Genomic DNA, 18,383 nt, shown 5'->3' with positions numbered 1-18,383 from the left:
ATAGAATACAGACAAAGATGCTAATGATTGTGACTGCGAGAAACTTGAATGCTGTGAGGTACCTAGACGTGTTTTAGAATGACCGTTGACCGTTTTTGCAACAGATGGACACTGGAGTGACGTCTGCACATTGTAACACCAGACCCTACGCTACGTGACGAGCGAACGCTTTAACCACTAGGCCACCCCTACCGCTCCATGTATTTGTGAAGAAAATCAGGTTCAGTGTTCAACTGGGGTAGCCTATTGGTTCCACCGCCCTGATATTGCGCGATCATTGCTAAAAAGAGGACTCACTCACTCGTGTTTAACTGCCATTTTCTGCCTTAATGTAGTAGGGGCAGGGAGGGGTCGAACTCAGTGGTTTGGCTGATCCCAGACTTAATTATTTACAGGTGGCAGTCATAAATCTTGAAGATCGTTAAGCAAAGCTGGGCAACTCACAAAATATCTGTCCGGTTACTTCACGAGAGACCACAAATTGTTCTACCTGCAGTTTATCCCTTGACGATTGGGGCACACCTGGCTGATCTGAAATGGATCGATTTCCGATCAAGCCTAGCTTCATGAAGGTGTTCGAACACCTGGGCCAAATCGAACACAGCGATAGCCCAAATCTATCACCGTGGAAAATCCTGTTTTCTGACAAGGCCGTTGACTTGTATTAAAGTTTCAGTGATTTCCACTGAATCGAACCAGGATACTAATACATGTGGCTTATGATAATGGCCCTATTTGGCTTAAGTAATACAATTACATTTAACATCTGTGGATATGACACTGTTAGTGTGACAGATAGTTATCCAGAGACAGTGTTCCCCATTTTGATCCGGTGCAGGATAGTCTGTCGTGCTAGTCTCTCATCCAAACCACATTGTCTTGTGAAAACATACAATTTCACACTTTCTTCCCAAATAGAGGGACAGTGTGTTGTCCTACTGGTTGGCTTGTAACGCCGAAGACCCGAGTTCGATTCTCTTCATGGGCACAATGTGTGAAGCATACTGCTGGTTTTCCCCACCGTGATATTACCGGCATTTTGAAAATAAAATGACTCAATTCCCAAGCAGGATGTAGAATACGGAAAATTATGCTCTCTGTGTGAAAGGAGTCCTGAATGTGTGGTCCCAGACGTCTGTACGTCGTGCAAACTGAGAACGACTGGGCATTTTCGCCACAAACATAACTTTCTGAGCTACAGATGAACTTCCACAACTCGTGTACATCATCCACGGTATTAACTGTGATTATTCTTTCCATGATTCCCAGTCATATTCCTATTTCCCAAAGAATCGCACGTTTAATATTCCAGGAATGCAAACGTTTCTAAACCGTTTCCATTCTGACAACCTGTGCAGTCGTTACTGGAGTGAGTGAGTGAGTGAGTTGGGTTTTATGCTGCTTTGAACAAACGCCTTAACCACTAGGCTACCACACCGCTGCTGTTTCGTCACTGGAAGCGAAGTACGTGTACGTAGTGCATGTATAACTTGTGAACTGAAGTACGATGTCTGGTGAGGTAAAGTACGTGTAAGTCATATCTGTTGAACTAGATATATGTAAGTACTATATCTGGATAACTAAAAAGCAAATGAGCGCTGAGCAAATATTCTAGCTTTGTAACGGCGGTCTCATGGACCAGCCATTCCAACTTTATGAACATCGATCTACGCAGCTGGGATACCATGATAAGAGTCAGTCTAGTCAGCGAGTCTGACAACCCGATCCCGTTAATCGCCACTCACGACCACATGGGTTGGTGAAGATCATTTCTTACATGGATCTTCACGGATATCTTGTGAACTAAAGTATGTGTATGTTATGTGTCTAGTGAACTTAAGTGTGAAGCATTTATGCCTGTGAGCTGAACTTTAAGTGTAAGTGATGTATCTGAGGAACCGAAGTGTATGCAAGCCATTAATATGGCGAATTAAAGAAAAGGGAAGTTTTATAGTTGAATTCAAATGTATTCAGTAGGTGATATAAACAGTGAATATCAGTTATCGTCACGGAACGAAGATGGCGATCGCGATCTGGTGAAGTACTTTGCACCTACGCAAACACTGGGGTTCAGGGGGTTCGATCCCCGCTTTCGAAAATGACTTAAAACAATACTTAAGAATGTTTTGGGGGTGTACACCCCCTCACCCCCTGTTCAACATTCCTGGGTCTGCCCATGGTGCTTCAAGACCCATAACGACCTTGAAGATTATTCACGAACCCACATCCTTGTAAACTGTAATCACGGTAGAGGTGAAATATTTCTGATGCCTCACTCACTCACGGTAAATGTATCCTGAGGAAATGTTTCCAAACCGTAGTGGATAAGGTGTATCGATCAGATCTCCAGAATGTGAAGCCGTAGTCTCAACGCCGCATACATATATGTACTTAAACAGAGCCACCTGTAGCGGCGTAGATCAAAGACCGTGATGCGGAAGATAAAGCAACGAGTGGTTTACCCATTTATCAGTTGCCTTGGTATTTTCATGGTCTTTATAAAAGTAGAAGATATATTTCCAGGTTCAAAATGTATTTTAGGATGTTTGTATTACAAGCTGCTGTGACCTCACTTGAATATCAACTGCTACGCTGAAAATTTCACAGCGAACAAAATGTATGTAAAAACGACGACTTTTAGAATCTCATAGCATCTGATTTGTTCATTCGTAATCAATATTTCCAACTGATCGAATCTGGGACCGATGAATTAGTGAATGGTGTTATAAGCAACGTCTCACGTCGTCTTGGAACCAGGGCGCCGGGTTTCCACCTATAACTGGTTCAGGAGGCTGTAGATTAGCCTAGTGGTTAAAGCGTCCTCTCGTTGACGATTCGACCCGGGTTCGATTCCCCACATGGCTACAATGTGTGAAGCCCATCTCTGGTGTCCCCGGCCGTGGTATTGCTTGAATATTGCTAAATGTGGCAAAAAATAAAATAAAATGAAATAAAAAACCCTCTCATTCAGTGTTTAACTGCCAGTTTCTCCCAAATCCAGTAGAGGGAATGAGTGGGTTCGAATTCAATGGTTTGTTTGATCCAAAGTATCATGGGTACAATGTGTGAAGCCTACTCCTGGCGTCCACCGCCGCGATATTGCTGGGACATTGCTAAAAGCGACGTAAAACCATGCGCACTCACTCACTCACAAGGAGTGTCGGCTTCTGAGGAGCTTAACTAACCACGAATCCAAAACAGGATCGAATACAGTCACTCATCTTGGCAAAAACAACCGCGATTACAGTGCTGTTTGGGGGTTAACGACCAGCAAAACAAGTAAGCCGACATGACATTTACTCAGCTACGTATCGTGTAATCATGAAGCCGATCTGGTCCATGGAGATAGAGGCAAAATAACACTGCGGCAAAAACAACGATGCGTATTTAAAGGGGCAGCTTGCTTCCTGTCTAATGTCACTTTCCGATAAACAGGGTTTAAAAAGTGACCAGTGAACAGTGACAAGCACAATCAATGATACGGAATTACATGCAATATTTTTCCACATCACATTACATGAGTTTACAGACTAGTGAGTGAGTGAGTTTAGTTTTACACCGCACTCAACAATATTCCAGCTATATGTGGCAGCGGTCTGTAAATAATCGAGTCTGGACCAGACAATCCAGTGAACAACAGCAGTAGCATCGATCTGCGCAACTGGGAATCGATGACATGTGGTCAGCCAAGTCAACGAGCCGGACAACACGATGCCGTTAGTCGCCTCTTACGACAAGCAGAGTCGCCTTTCATAGCAAGTATGGGTTACTGAAGGCTTGTCCTACCCCGGACCTTACAGACTAACGAAGTGTAATTGTGTGAAACTTGCAAGGGCAGCAGTTTGGCTTGATCACAGTGCTCCTTTAAGAATGGGGGCGGTGGGGTAGCCTAGTGGTTAAAACGTTATCTCGTCACGCCGAAGTGTCGGGTTCGATTCCCAACATAAGTACAATATGTGAAGCCTGTTTCTGGTCTCCCTACCGTGATATTGATGTAATAATGCCATTGGTTTGTCTGGTCCAGACTCGATTATGGGTACAATATGTGTAGCCCAATTCTGGCGTCTCCAGCCGTGATATTGCTGGAATATTGCTAACAGATGCGTTTAATACACTCTCACTCACTCACTCACTCACTCACTCACTCCCGTCGTGATGCATCTGCAATGGTTATCAAAAGGTCATTTAAGCAAAATCGCACACTATAACATATACCACCTAATAGTACTAATCCCGAGACTATTTCATTTTCTTACTTGTTCTGGTTTCTTTTAAGTCAGTGCCAAAATGGGGATGACGTTTACGGCGACTTTGTTCCGCGGTATAGAATCGGTCAAGGTTTAAACGTTGCAATTGGTGACTTTTGTCCAACTGATAACTGTGGTCTGTGCAATTCATGAAGCCGCGAACCTCACATGCATTCCGGGTCAGATGTGCTCCCAAGCACACGATGTTGATCGTGTTAGGCGACCAAATGAATCGCGAAGCCAGGGTTGGTCGGTGCTCACAATATCGATCACTGGTTCGGGATCAGTTAATTACAGATCCCTGTCATGCAATTGAGTATAGGTTTTACCAACATCTACACATTTCAAGCATGGATGATGAGAAAACTAACTGTTCTAAAGCAACCCAGCTCGGCCTGCGAATTGTCTGAGGTCAAGTTCCTGTAGTTTAATTCACTACTGCCATGAACAGCATTTGAGGAGATTTTAATGGGCACCTCCATTTTCACCTACAAATATAAGCCACGCAGTTATTACTTTACAGGAACCTGATACAAATTGATTTGGAGACCTCGGCTGTGTGATCCGTTGTTATGATTGACGGGGCTCAGAATTGTGGCTCCAGATCAGATCGCAATAGTTATGTTTCTTGGCTTGTTGTTCCATCCCTGGCCTCTTCACACAAAAAGACGTTCAGAGATGTTACTTCTTTTTACCTCGCCTTACGCTCTGCACTGAGTGAGTAAGTTTAATCTTAAGCCGCACTCAGCAATTATACAGCTATATGGCGGCGGTCTGTAAATAATCGAGTGTTGACCAGACAATCCAGTGATCAACAACAGGAGCATCTATCTCCACAACTGGGAACCGATGACATGTGTCAACCACGTCAGCGAGCCTAACCACACGATCCCGTTAGTCGCCTCTTACGACAAACATCGTCGCCTTTTATGGCAAGTATGGGCTGCTGAAGGCCCATTCTACCCCGGACTACGGGTCACGTGTCGCTCAGCATTGAAAAAAAGTCTGGGATTCAGCCGTCCCTAGTCGGAATACTGCTTGTGGTTTGGATTCAACTGCGAGTCTGTGACACGGTGTTAGGTTAGACGTACTCATAAGTTTGCTTAAGTTCGGAGTAATACGAGCAGTCATCGCCACTTTGCAATGTTCCAGCAAAATCAGCAGAAGAAATAGGTTTCACACATTGCACCCGTGAGGGGAATCGAACCCGGATGTTCGATGTGACGAGCGACGCTTTACCCCCTAGGCTACTTCACCGCCCCAGTGTATATGGGAAGACAATCAAGTTTAGTGTTTAAGTGGTGATGGTGGGGTAGCCTAATGGTTAAAGCGTTCGCTCGTCATGCCGAAAACCCGGGTTCGATACCTCATATGGGCACAATGTGTGAAGCCCATCTCCGATGGAAACACTATAAACATAAACCCACGCGCACGCACTCACCCATATACATGTACATACATCACTCAATCATGATATTTAACTAAGTGTATTTAACTAAGTAACTCAAACTGCCATTTAATACCAGTAGGATTACAGTCACACCACCATCTGATCCTACCGGGTACCCATTCAAAACAGGAACACTAAGGCTATCTCGAGCAAGATCACCTGCCTTAGGAGACACCACATATAACCTGCATGTGCACATAGTCTTTATGGCAAACTCATAAATAACTATAATCTGTATAAGAACCATGTCTTTAAACACCCGCTGTCTATGATTAAGACGTCCCCACTGTGCACTGAGAGCAATGCAGTTTGTATTACCAAACTGCAACTAAACCAAACTATATGGCATCAATGGATGAAGAAACGTAACCTTTCAGCACTGTCCTTCACCAAATTCATGTTGTGAAATTCGAACGTTCCCTTGTATACATATTCGGTAACACAAAGCAAATTACATCACATTCTTCAAATACTGCGAAAGAAATTCGATCATTTTCGTTTTGGTTCCAGTGTTCACGCACGCTGACCCTGACCGCTAGGCAGCCCCTTTATTGAGCGAGTTGTTGTTGCAATCAGCGGAAACTGGCAGACCTTGTTCTTATCGGATCTCGTAGATATCTCCCTTCATCGATGCCTGTTATATTTAGACAGAGGTAGCTTTCTGTTTTCGGAGGTGAATGTCCGCGGATTGTAGTCAGCGGTTTCTCGCCAAGAGCTCTCCGCGATAGGTTAGTCAACCAGCAATTTGATCTAAGTGGTTCTGTTTTGTGGAACAATACCTGTAAGAGCCTGACTGGGATGTTGACGATGGAGAATAAGCAAGAAGGGATACAAAGCTGTATCTGACCGACTTTCACGTAACTTCAGCGCTGAACATACGGGCTGTGTTCTCCACTACTTGTTTAAAGTTCATTTCCTTACCGCGATGCGTTGTGTATGAATGTGACACACTTAGGAAATGGTGTTTTGTGTGGAATGAGAATTAAATCTATTCTGATAGTTTCCATGAATGTAGGTTGAGAAACAGAATGTAGTTCATTTCGTTTCTGAAACTATATACTGTAAACAAAGTATACATGCATGCAGCATAACAGTTGGAACATATGTATAGTTGCTGATTCATAATTAAACCTTCAACAAAATAGGTTGTTATTCACACACGGCCTGCTGTTGGGTTCATATCTTGGTATCTTGATCTTGATATCTGAATTTAGATTTATACATGTACATGATATAAAATAGGTGATTAAATTTGGTTGTACGCCGCTTTAACAATACTGCAGCGATAACACGGAAGGGGACACCAGAACCGAGTTTCACACTTCTCGCCACGTTGGAAATCGAACCCGGGCTTGGGCGTGACTAGCGAAAGTTTTTACCACCAGGCTACCCCAACGCCTCTGAATAAATCGAATGATGTTGACGTGGAATGTAGACCTCTACAGAGGTTTGGCGTGCTATTGGTATCCACTAATATACTTTCATTCACCCCATGTTCTTGTTCCGTCAGAGACAGTTCCATAATCAAAGACGTGTATTACAACTACTTCTCAGATATAAACCGTATCTGAATTAAATCCTTGAATATCTTAACCACATTTTTATAGATGATCTTAAAGCTTTTCTCAATGAAATCCCAACTGAGGCCCATATCCTTACCACATCTCTCCAGATACACGTATCTCAGTTAAATCCTGAAATATCTTAACCACATGTCTAAAGATGACCTAAAAGCTTTTCTCAGTGAAATCCATCAATTAAATCCCCGAATATCTTAACAATGTGTCTGTAGTAAAGCTTCTGTCAATGAAATCCCAATTAGTGCCCACATCTTAACAACATCTCTAAAGCAAAACCTGTAAATCGTTGAATATCTTAACATGTATGTAGCAGACCTTCTCTCAATGAAATCTCAGCTGAAGACCATATCTTCACAAAATCTCTCCAGATAATTTTATCTCATTTATATCCTTGAATATCTGAACAACATGTCTGTAGCAGACCTTCTCTCGATGAAACTTCTTCTAAGGTACTCATTCCGGCTGCATTTAAATTTCCAAGAACTTCTGGAAGTATCTCGGCGAATTGGAGACTAGTTGGTCTCCTAATCTGATAGATTTTTTAAAAGGTAACACAACCAAATTAATGTATTATGCGTCATGCATCAGAATTGATATGCATATCACTTTAGATGGTCATGCCCAAATCCAATTCCTATTCAGTGTATTAAATCCTTGTAAGGTCCCGAATACTAACCAAATATCTGCAAGGTTACATATCTTCATCAGTCCTCCATGCATAGTTCTGGGCAGGAATGACATGGACTGAGGTGGTGGTTATTATAGGACCAATATGTCCATGCATACTTCTAGGCAGGAATGGCATGGGCTGAGATGGAGGTTATTATAGGACCAATATGTCCATGCATACTTCTAGGCAGGAATGGCATAGATTGAAATGGAGGTTATTATAGGACCAATATGTCCATGCATACTTCTAGGCAGGAATGGCATGGGCTGAGATGGAGGTTATTATAGGACCAATATGTCCATGCATACTTCTAGGCAGGAATGGCATAGATTGAAATGGAGGTTATTATAGGACCAATATGTCCATGCATACTTCTAGGCAGGAATGGCATGGGCTGAGATGGAGGTTATTATAGGACCAATATGTCCATGCATACTTCTAGGCAGGAATGGCATAGATTGAAATGGAGGTTATTATAGGACCAATATGTCCATGCATACTTCTAGGCAGGAATGGCATAGATTGAAATGGAGGTTATTATAGGACCAATATGTCCATGCATACTTCTAGGCAGGAATGGCATGGGCTGAGATGGAGGTTATTATAGGACCAATATGTCCATGCATACTTCTAGGCAGGAATGGCATAGATTGAAATGGAGGTTATTATAGGACCAATATGTCCATGCATACTTCTAGGCAGGAATGGCATGGGCTGAGATGGAGGTTATTATAGGACCAATATGTCCATGCATACTTCTAGGCAGGAATGGCATAGATTGAAATGGAGGTTATTATAGGACCAATATGTCCATGCATACTTCTAGGCTGAAATGGCATAGATTGATATGGAGGTTATTATGGGACCAGTATGTCCATGCATAGTTCTAGGTAGGAATGGCATGGGCTGAGATGGTGGTTGTCACACGGCCAGTATGTCCATGCATAGTTCTAGGCAGGAATGGCATGGGTCGAGATGGAAGTTATTGCAGGACCAATATGTCCATGCATACTTCTAGGCTGAAATGGCATAGATTGATATGGAGGTTATTATGGGACCAGTATGTCCATGCATAGTTCTAGGTAGGAATGGCATAGATTGAGATGGTGGTTGTCACACGGCCAGTATGTCCATGCATAGTTCTAGGCACAAATGGCACAGACTGTGATGGTGGTTGTCACAAGAGCAGTATGCGTCCATTCATATCCGTATACGTACCATTGCTAAGTACGTCATACAGGTATCAATGACATGACTTCATTAAGAGTCTCACCGGACGGGGACAATGGTACCCCTAAGGTATATCAAGACAAGAAATCTATGCTCAATTCAGACAGGGTATCTACAGAAATCCAGCATCTCTAGCAGACTGACTGCAAGATGACCCTTAACTCAGTCCTGTATGGCCCGAAAATTGAGAGCTGTTAGTTTGAGACTTCTTTTAAAGCTTAGATGCAACCACAAAAATAAACATGATTAAAACAAAATTATGATTTATCCATGACATATAATATGCGCTGCGGATTATGAAAAAACCTTTTCACAGAGAACCTACATGCGCCTACAGCTGTTAAAACCACTTTTCACACCAGCTGGGATGAAATTAGTGAAACATTAAACTCCGATTTCGTGTTTTTCTTTTTCATCGCTATTTTTCAACTTTATAAGTTGAATTTGCTTTTTTCATAATTTGTTGCTGTAAGTCCATACCGAAAGGTATCAGAATCTGCAAAGCTGTGTTTTGCGTTGCATGTAAGGTTTAACAATGTTTCAGCGATGTAACCAAGGAGACATGTGAAACCTGTTCCACACGCGCGCTCTAGATCTGTAACTACGTCGGGAACAGAACCCAAGTCGGTGTCGTGATTAGCTAACGCTTTCAACACTAGGCCAGAGTTTATCTCCAGTGAAGGACATTTCGAATTATATCACATAAACGCAAACCCCTTTTCAAACCTTTAATAGCCAGTATAACTTTTATTTGTGTTGTTGGTATTCATTCACTTACGTTTCACATGGTACATTGTAATATAAGATGAAAAAACATAGCGAAATTAGTTACTTGGTACTTTCAATAGCAAACGTCTCTACACATATCTCACCAGTAAATCACGCTATATCCTGCCTTACGAAAAGATTTACCAGTAGCCAAGATATAATCTCCGATCAGGTCCCTACGACAGCTCTCAATGAAACTTAGTGCCGCTACCACACTTACCCGAGGTAATGGTCTGAAAATGACATTTATGCCTTGCAGCTATCATGCTGTAAAATCCGCAGTTTAGTCAGCTACGTAGGTTTATTTATCACGTTAAATACCAAATGCCATGTCAAGGGAACTGAGTGACAGTCACTGCAGTGATATATACATAATGTCACAGCGTCTCTCGCATGGAAATCCAGTGTATTGTAAGAGTAGCATTTGGAGACTGGCGAATCGGGTCACGTGACTTACCGGACAATAAATTACAATGCGTGCAATTATAGGGATTATTAAAGGTATTAATGGGGCAATATAAAATATGTGCGACTGTTGAGAAATTTACACAGTGTTCGGTTATGTATCATAGTTACACAGCTGTGATAGTTTATGAAGACCCTCTTTTGAGAAGACTCGCTGGAGTGTGATTGAGATAGGAAAGACAGGACACATAGGTCAAGCTAGAGCGTATGAGGAATTAGGCAAGAGCAATGGGAATTTAAGCGTGAGAAGAAAAGTCATCGCATACTGATTTTTATGTAAAAATTTAATTATAGGACGGAATTTTAAGTGCTTTGAATGTTTATGTCGAAGCTGTCCTTTATTATTTTTCATAATAGACGATACAAATCCACAACATCTCGTGTAAGTAAAGATAAGTAAGATCCCCGAAACTTAACGTATTTCTGTTTCCTGTCATCCAAAGCACATTTTTCATTGTGTGTGAAAAAATGAAGGCATTCAGTTGTATGATTTCTGTTTTGGTTAAACGTTTTATAATCAAACGACATTTCACCTGTGCGCACCTGTAATCAAGGGTTCAGGTGCGCCTGGCTATGCAGGTGGTGTCTCACCTGACATACAGGTGAGATATGTAGATACTCAAACACCTGAGGCTACTATACCTGAAACGCTTATCTTGCAAAACAGGGGCATTTATCATAACGGTGGCTTCTACTAAACATGAAAGCCTTGAAGAACTATCAAACGAATTAAGTCTGGAAGGCGAATGAGCTATGGTCTAGGAAACATAAATATTTTTTAAAAAAAATTAAAATAATGAAGTGGAGTAACCATGTGGTTAAAGCGTTCGCCCGTCACGGCCGAAAGTCCTGGTTCGATTCTCTACATGGGTACAATATGTGAAGCCAATTTCTGATGTCGCCCGCCGTGATATGGCTGAAATGTATAAGTAACTAACTTGACATACGATAGACAGGTATATCTAAAAAACATCAAGTCATTTTCATTATAATACCTCTTCAACTGATGAAAATAATACCCCAAATTCCTATTCGTGATTACCAAAATATATGATCTCAAACACACAACTTGTCGAGAGAATTTCTTTGAACTTTCGTCTGAATGTAGTTCAGGAATGCAGCTAATTGACGACGTGGAGTATACATGTTCGTATGCGTCCCTTGTCATAGACGTAACAAATTATAATATTCAAAACTGTTTGTGAACACACCCTTAAAGTGCAATTTCCGTTGCATTGATAGATGAGGGAAGAGCTCTTCCTGTGGTCCATGTAATAATGGGATTTTATACTTAAGCTGTCAACATCAAATCACAATCGCCACTTACTAAACAACGTTCTATTGTTTTCATGAAGGTATACAACATACAAACGTCATATGTGAATATGACACGTGCTTGGAGGTATGTAAACGAACAACAGCAGGAAAACCTAAGAATCTTTTAAAAATAATGTATTTTCACCAACACGCAAACAATATGTATTATCAGCTTAATAAGAGATTTCTGTGGTGAGTAACCATGGCAAGAATTCGACAGGAAAGCAGCCCGTCACTTGTTGATCCTCAGTTCTGTTTACAGTTTTGTTGAGTTTATAACACTTTAACGATTTATCCTTGAACAGAAACGGAAAACTGATCAGGAAACAGCTGCAATTACGTCACATGTGTAGTATTCCGATATAGTGTGATGTGAAGGTGAATCATATTGTTGGAGGCTAACACAGTGTGTGTCACCAGGTAGGCCATTTAATGGCCGCAGTGCATGTTAATATGTTATTCTACACGTACGCATTGGGCGTGGACAGTTTACTTCATGATGCACACAGAGAAAATACAAAGCGGATATTGTGATGTTAATCCATCTCGAAAGACCCTTTCGTTAGCTTAGAGACGTTTTAAAAGAAATACAATACTTTATCATATAATCGCAGTTGCTGAGTCGTTTCCCACAGTGTGTAAATATTGCAATGTGGATTCTTTATCAGTATCAGGCCTCAGTAACGGAATGGATATTAAAGTTTTCATTCATCGCCACTCGTCATACAGGTTGACCTTTATGAAGCTCGCCCAGTCGCGAATAGCTACATGAATGCTTATGCGGCGTTATGCAATATTCGCTCACTGAAGCGCGGAATCCCAGGTGTCCAGAGAGTCTTTTCATGTCACGCTCGTGAATTCCCCACCCTCCTTGCTACATTGTGGGTCACCGAGTAACATGTGTAGCAGTTCTGACAACCATGAGTGAGTGAGTTTAGTTTTACGCCGCACTCAGCAGTATCCCAGCTATTTTTTCGGCAGTCTGTACATAATCGAGTCTGGACCAGACAATCCAGTGATCAACAGCATGGGTATCTATCTACACAACTGGGAAACGATAACATAACTGTGTCAACAAAGTCAGCAAGTCTGACCACCTTATCCGTTAAGTAATCCCTTACGACAAGATGGCTTGCTGAAGATTAATTCAGACCCGAATCTTCACGGGTTTCTTCCTTGAGGATGTGATATAGCTCTCCGACGAGGGGACGTTATTCGTAAGTTCTACATTTTTGAGAGTGGAAACAACAGAAAACAATCAACAAATCGACACTCATTAATCCTGCCTTTTTCATGAAGTTTAAAATGTGACTGCGCCGAATCGACTTGAAAATTACTCCTTTCTTAAAGCTTTTTCATCATGATTTAATATAATGTAAAATTCAATATTCCATCGCTGAAGGTTCTGTGTGGTCATATTCTACCTCCATCAATTATGTTTGAAATAGATTGAAAGTAAAATAATGAAATGTGACGTTTATTTTGACACCAATTTGCGTTAAAACAGCATCATGCTATCAAGGTTTGTCTTGTTTACTGGTTCTCTGGATCCATAATTCGAAGACCTGACAGTTTTTAAATCCGTGTTATCCATCTTTATCATTATCATCTTCAAGTTATCAATAAATGCCAATGTCAGATATTTTTCATACTGGGTTTCTTTCTTTCCTTCGCGTAGAAGACGAAATGGCAGGTGTGATGAATGATTTCGATTTTGAAGGATTCGAGAGATTTTGGTATAAATCGCCAAAATCAAGAGTTGCTGACGATATACAGTATAAAATACATCATGTTAAAAGTCCAGTCACCGGGTACATGTCGAGTTTTATCAGAAATAATCGCATTTTCGTGAAGATTAATCATGCATTTCTACTAAACGAACTTATATTTCAAACTGAGATGTGAATAGTATCTAAAATGTTCAGTTAACATCTTAATGTTGGAGGGCAAACCGGCATCGCTATTCTCTAAAGTGATAAATTTTCTGTGAATAGCGGTTTCATCTAGGAGTATAATATACATGTACGCCTTCTTCATCCAGTGGGATCTCCATCATTCCAATTTCGTTTTCAATCTCTTCCCGATTTTTAGATACTGCTAAACACCCAGTGTATATCAAAAAGAAGAATTCTATTAGTTTCGTTTCTGCAAAGAATTTTCATTGTTCAAACCTATAATATTCCGTGATTCAGGGTGAATATTTAGGAGTTTCAGTAACTGTGTTTTTCGTCGATTTTTTAATCGGAACAGTGGCCACCAAGGATTGCCATTGTAACGGGATTTGAACCCGGACTTCAGTGGCAGGGGCGAACAAGTTAGATTACGTGTCTGCGAAGGTTTGTGGAAGTCATCAAATATACTCAAACGTAGAAAACGGAAATGATATACTGATTTTGTCTGTTTGTCTTTCAACGCCTCACTCATTTCAAGCCCTCTCTGTGGTGTAATGGTTAGAGCTTCTGCCCGGAGAGCGGACGGTCGCGGGTTCCATCCCCACTCGCCTTATACGCATAGACGTTAAAATATGGTAACTGTTGGTCTCACCTCACTCATTTCATTCAGCCTTAGAATTGGTTTTCAGCAACCCATCCTTTTCATAAAATGCGGACCCGTGATTATCTAGGTTAGAACTGATTTTTAGCAAATCATGCTTGTCATAAGATGCAAAACCGTGATGATCTGGGTTAGAATTGATCTTCAGCAACCCATGCTTGTCGTAAGAGCCGACTAACGGCGTTTGGTGGTCAGACCCACTAACCTGATCGACATGTCATCGTATCCCAGTATCATATATCGCTGTACATGCTTTTGATCACCGGATCACTGGATTGTCTGGTTCAGACTCGCTAAACAACAAGTAAACGAAAGGGCTAACGCTGCTTAAGCAGTATTGATTTAAAACTGGTCATGATTATATCAGTGGTGTTAGATGTTTACGTGACAGCAGAATAGAAGCATAGGTGTGTTAAACCACGAATCGCAACCAGGACGAATATGGGATTCGAACCCATGATTGTGCGATTCTGGCAGCCCCTGGAACACACCGATGCAGTGCAAATTGTGGTCCCTAAGGAAACTCACAGTCATTTAAGCGATTGAATCACTGTTGCTTTTGGAGAAACAAACTAGTGCGATTCTGGCAAGCCCGTGGAACACACCGATGCAGCGCAAATTGTGGTCCCTAAGGAAACTCACATTTAAGCGATTGAATCACTGTTGCTTTTGGAGAAACAAACTAGTGACTATTAAGGCGACTAGCTGCTGAGGTTCTTGAGTGACAGGTGTACTTGGACACCGGCAGCTGCGTCGGGGTTCAGAAGTTAGACTAGAAAGTACCTTTATTAAGTTACATCATGATCTTCTGTATACTGCAGCACTGTTATGAGTGTACAAGAGTGTACGATATATGTATATATTTATTACTATGTATGGGGTTACGTGCAAAGTCGGCTGCAGCAGTGAGTCACAATGTTCGCTCTTAACAATACTCCAGCATTATCAAGGCGGGAGATATCAGGAATCGCGTTCACATACTGATGTTGGGAATCGAACCTGGACTTGAAGAAGCAAAACAATGCTTTATCCTCACGGCTGCAATACATTATAGAATAAGGTGTCAGTGAACCATTGTGTGACATAGCGTCCTACCCCAAAGTGCGTATCATGAGACCCATTGTCAAAGACAAAAACGCACAAACCCATCACCATCATGAACGACAGTCGGGAATTCAACGTCACCATTGTCAAGAACAAAAACACACATTACCACTTGTACTCATATGCTTGGGTTACACGCGTATAGTTGACCAGGCATTTGTCAGGCCGTGGATGTTTCTCAGTCATGGAAAAAATACATTAAGAAATGTTGACAGTAGATGTGATCCAGTAGAAGCCATTTTCGTTGAGCTGAGAATCCATGCATCTGTCGTCACTTGTTTGGTTTTTTTTATACTTTCACGGTATCATCTGCCTTATTTAAATAATTTGATCCCATTTCAGTCCTATTGGGTAAGCGATTTCTTTGTACTCGTGATGTATGCTTTAGCAAACACTGGACATGGATCAGTATATCCGGTGACAGTGCGCAGAAAAGCGAGTAAATTTGACACTGAACTTTTTAGTTTTATCATCTGGAAAGGTAATTACATTTGTTCATGTTAGATTTATTGCACACATTTGCTGAAAAGTTATTACCTTAGATAGATTCACGCTCGTGTCATTGTCCCGCGACACATGTAACACGACCACAAACATTCAACCGACAACATTCTTTTTTTTTACGAATGAGTACAAATGTAATGCTTTATAAGATACCCATCGTTAAAGAAGGCTATCGCCATTAGCCAGTTTAAATTCAGCTATGCTGACGGAGGGTGAAGGAGCTCCAGAGAATGAGCTCGGTTTTACACCGTTTTTAGAAATATTCCAGCAATGTCACGTTGGGGGACACCAGACATGGCCTCCACACTTTGTACACAAGTGGGGAATCAAACCTGCTTTATCCATTAAGCCACCCCATCGCCCAAGTTCGGGATATAAGGATTAAACAGCGACTTTTATAAGCGTTCGATGACCACCTTTAAATGAAACATATTTCTTGTAGTATCATCAATAGTGACGATGAACATATGTCTGTAGTGTCATTGGAACATTAAACTAAGCGACGTTAGAAGATTGTTGTTAAAGTATCTGTATTCGGCATTAACAGATATATATATAAACGTTAAAATGTTGTACTTGTTGTTATCCTGCCTTGGCACTTAATTCATGTAATGAAGACTCGTGGCCCTGTGCCAATCTGAATGGCGTTGTGAGATAGTCTATTGATGTACAACGCCTAAACGTAACAATGGATGTTCGTCTATATATGCTGAGCACAAATTGGCAACCTTAATGTTACGACAGGAAGTGCGTCATGGAGTCGGGACAAAATCAAGGGTTGGTTGATGACAAGGGCGACAATCCAGTCCGTCAGAGAAAGAGGACACACATCAGTCAGATCATACTAGTTATCTAAACCTCAGTTAGTAACCATCTTAACCTCAGTTAGTAACCACCTAAACCTCAGTTGGTAGCTACCTTAACCTCAGCTCGTTACTATGTAAACCTCAGTTGGTAAGCATGTAAACCTCAGTACAAATCTAAACCTGTGAGTAAACATCCGAACCTCAGATAGTAACCATTAAACCTCAGTAACCGTAAACCTCAGTTGGTAACCCGTGAAGATCAGGGTTAGAACTGATCTTCAGCAACCTCTTCGTAAGAGGCGACTAACGGGATTGGGTAATCAGGGTGACTGACTTGGTTGACACATGCCATCGTACCTCAGATGCGTAGATCAATGCTCACGATCTTGATCACTGGATTGTCTGTTCCAGACTCGATTGCTTACACACCGCCGCCAAGTAGCTGGAATATCGGTGAGTGGCGTTAAACAACAACTAACCAGCCCTGTTGGTAATCGTTTAAACATCAATTTGGCATAACCATTTGTTAGTAACAATTACTAATTCTCGCTATACCTCAAAGTGGATCAACCTTTCTTTGAAACTTTGCACGAAAAGTTTTAGAACTGAATTGAAAAGTGTAAAAACTTGTATATATGTTGATCTTCATATAGATCGGGCACAGTTATCCAAGTAGCTGCGTCGACGTGTGTGTTGATAGAACCCTAGGGTCGTTGGTTCGAGTCCCAGATTCGCCTTGAAATTTTATCAGCTTCACGTGCCTGTGGATGAAACTGTAAACTCGAGTTTATAACTACGAGTTTTTTCTCCTACATCAAACCCGATCCGTGATGTTTCTGAAATACTATTTAGAACGTCCGTATGTGAACCTCTGCAAGATGGGATCAGCACTGTTAATGTAATTGTTTGTTACAAACTCTGTGCCTCCTTCTGTACCAGACGTTAGGCTGTGTCAAGCTATTTACATCCAGCAGTCGCTGAATGGAGATTTGATCTAGTCTGATATATTCCTTGTACATGCAAATATAATTATGTCATAACAATAATAATTATAATCATTCTGTATATACACAAACTGATTTCATTTCCTCAGTCAGTAACGTCAAGACATCGATTTTCTTTACCAAACACAAATACGTTTTATCAATTCCATTAACAAAGTGTAAGTTTTATCATTCTTCCTCTAACACAGCCTATAACATTCACGGTTAGAAAATGGATGCAACTCAAGGTCAGGATTGTCAACAAGTAAGTGGAATATTAACGGCTTGTCCCGTGTTAAAGTTTATGGACCATTCTGATCTAAGGCATATACTGAGTAGATTGACTTGTTTAGAAGAGTTTACGCGTTGCTCTTGTATATCACGTTTATATAGACCAGACCTCATAGCTCGGGTGTCATTCACTATATCGATTTGCGTGGGAGGCAAAATTCTGGCATATTTCTTCCTCATCAAACCGTTTTGAGGGACGAATGTTCGTTTGATCGCTTCACGCCCCGTTTCCATTGTAAAGTTTGGATTCAGGGATCGGAGACTAATATTTAAAAAAAGCATAGTGTCCCGTAAATTTGTTCCGCCTTGGTAGGATATTACTATATCGTTTTCATGCCCAAAGATACAACCTCGCAACATTAATAGGGATAAGCCTGTTGTAAGCGCATGCGGAGCTCTCGCATTGCACTTCACA

At 41.3% G+C, this 18,383-nt stretch overlaps 1 protein-coding gene across 1 annotated transcript in view; it reads left to right on the top strand.

Moving 5' to 3' along the window:
• LOC137284436 (GPI inositol-deacylase-like) overlaps positions 1 to 18,383 on the top strand; it is a 388,474-nt gene that overhangs the window by 334,073 nt on the left and 36,018 nt on the right. The gene's annotated exons all lie outside the window — the stretch shown is intronic.

The sequence above is a fragment of the Haliotis asinina genome, chromosome 5 (assembly GCF_037392515.1).
Source record: "Haliotis asinina isolate JCU_RB_2024 chromosome 5, JCU_Hal_asi_v2, whole genome shotgun sequence".
NCBI lineage: Eukaryota > Metazoa > Mollusca > Gastropoda > Lepetellida > Haliotidae > Haliotis > Haliotis asinina.
Note: the sequence above shows the minus strand (reverse complement) of the source record. Positions and strands in the feature narration are given on the sequence as shown.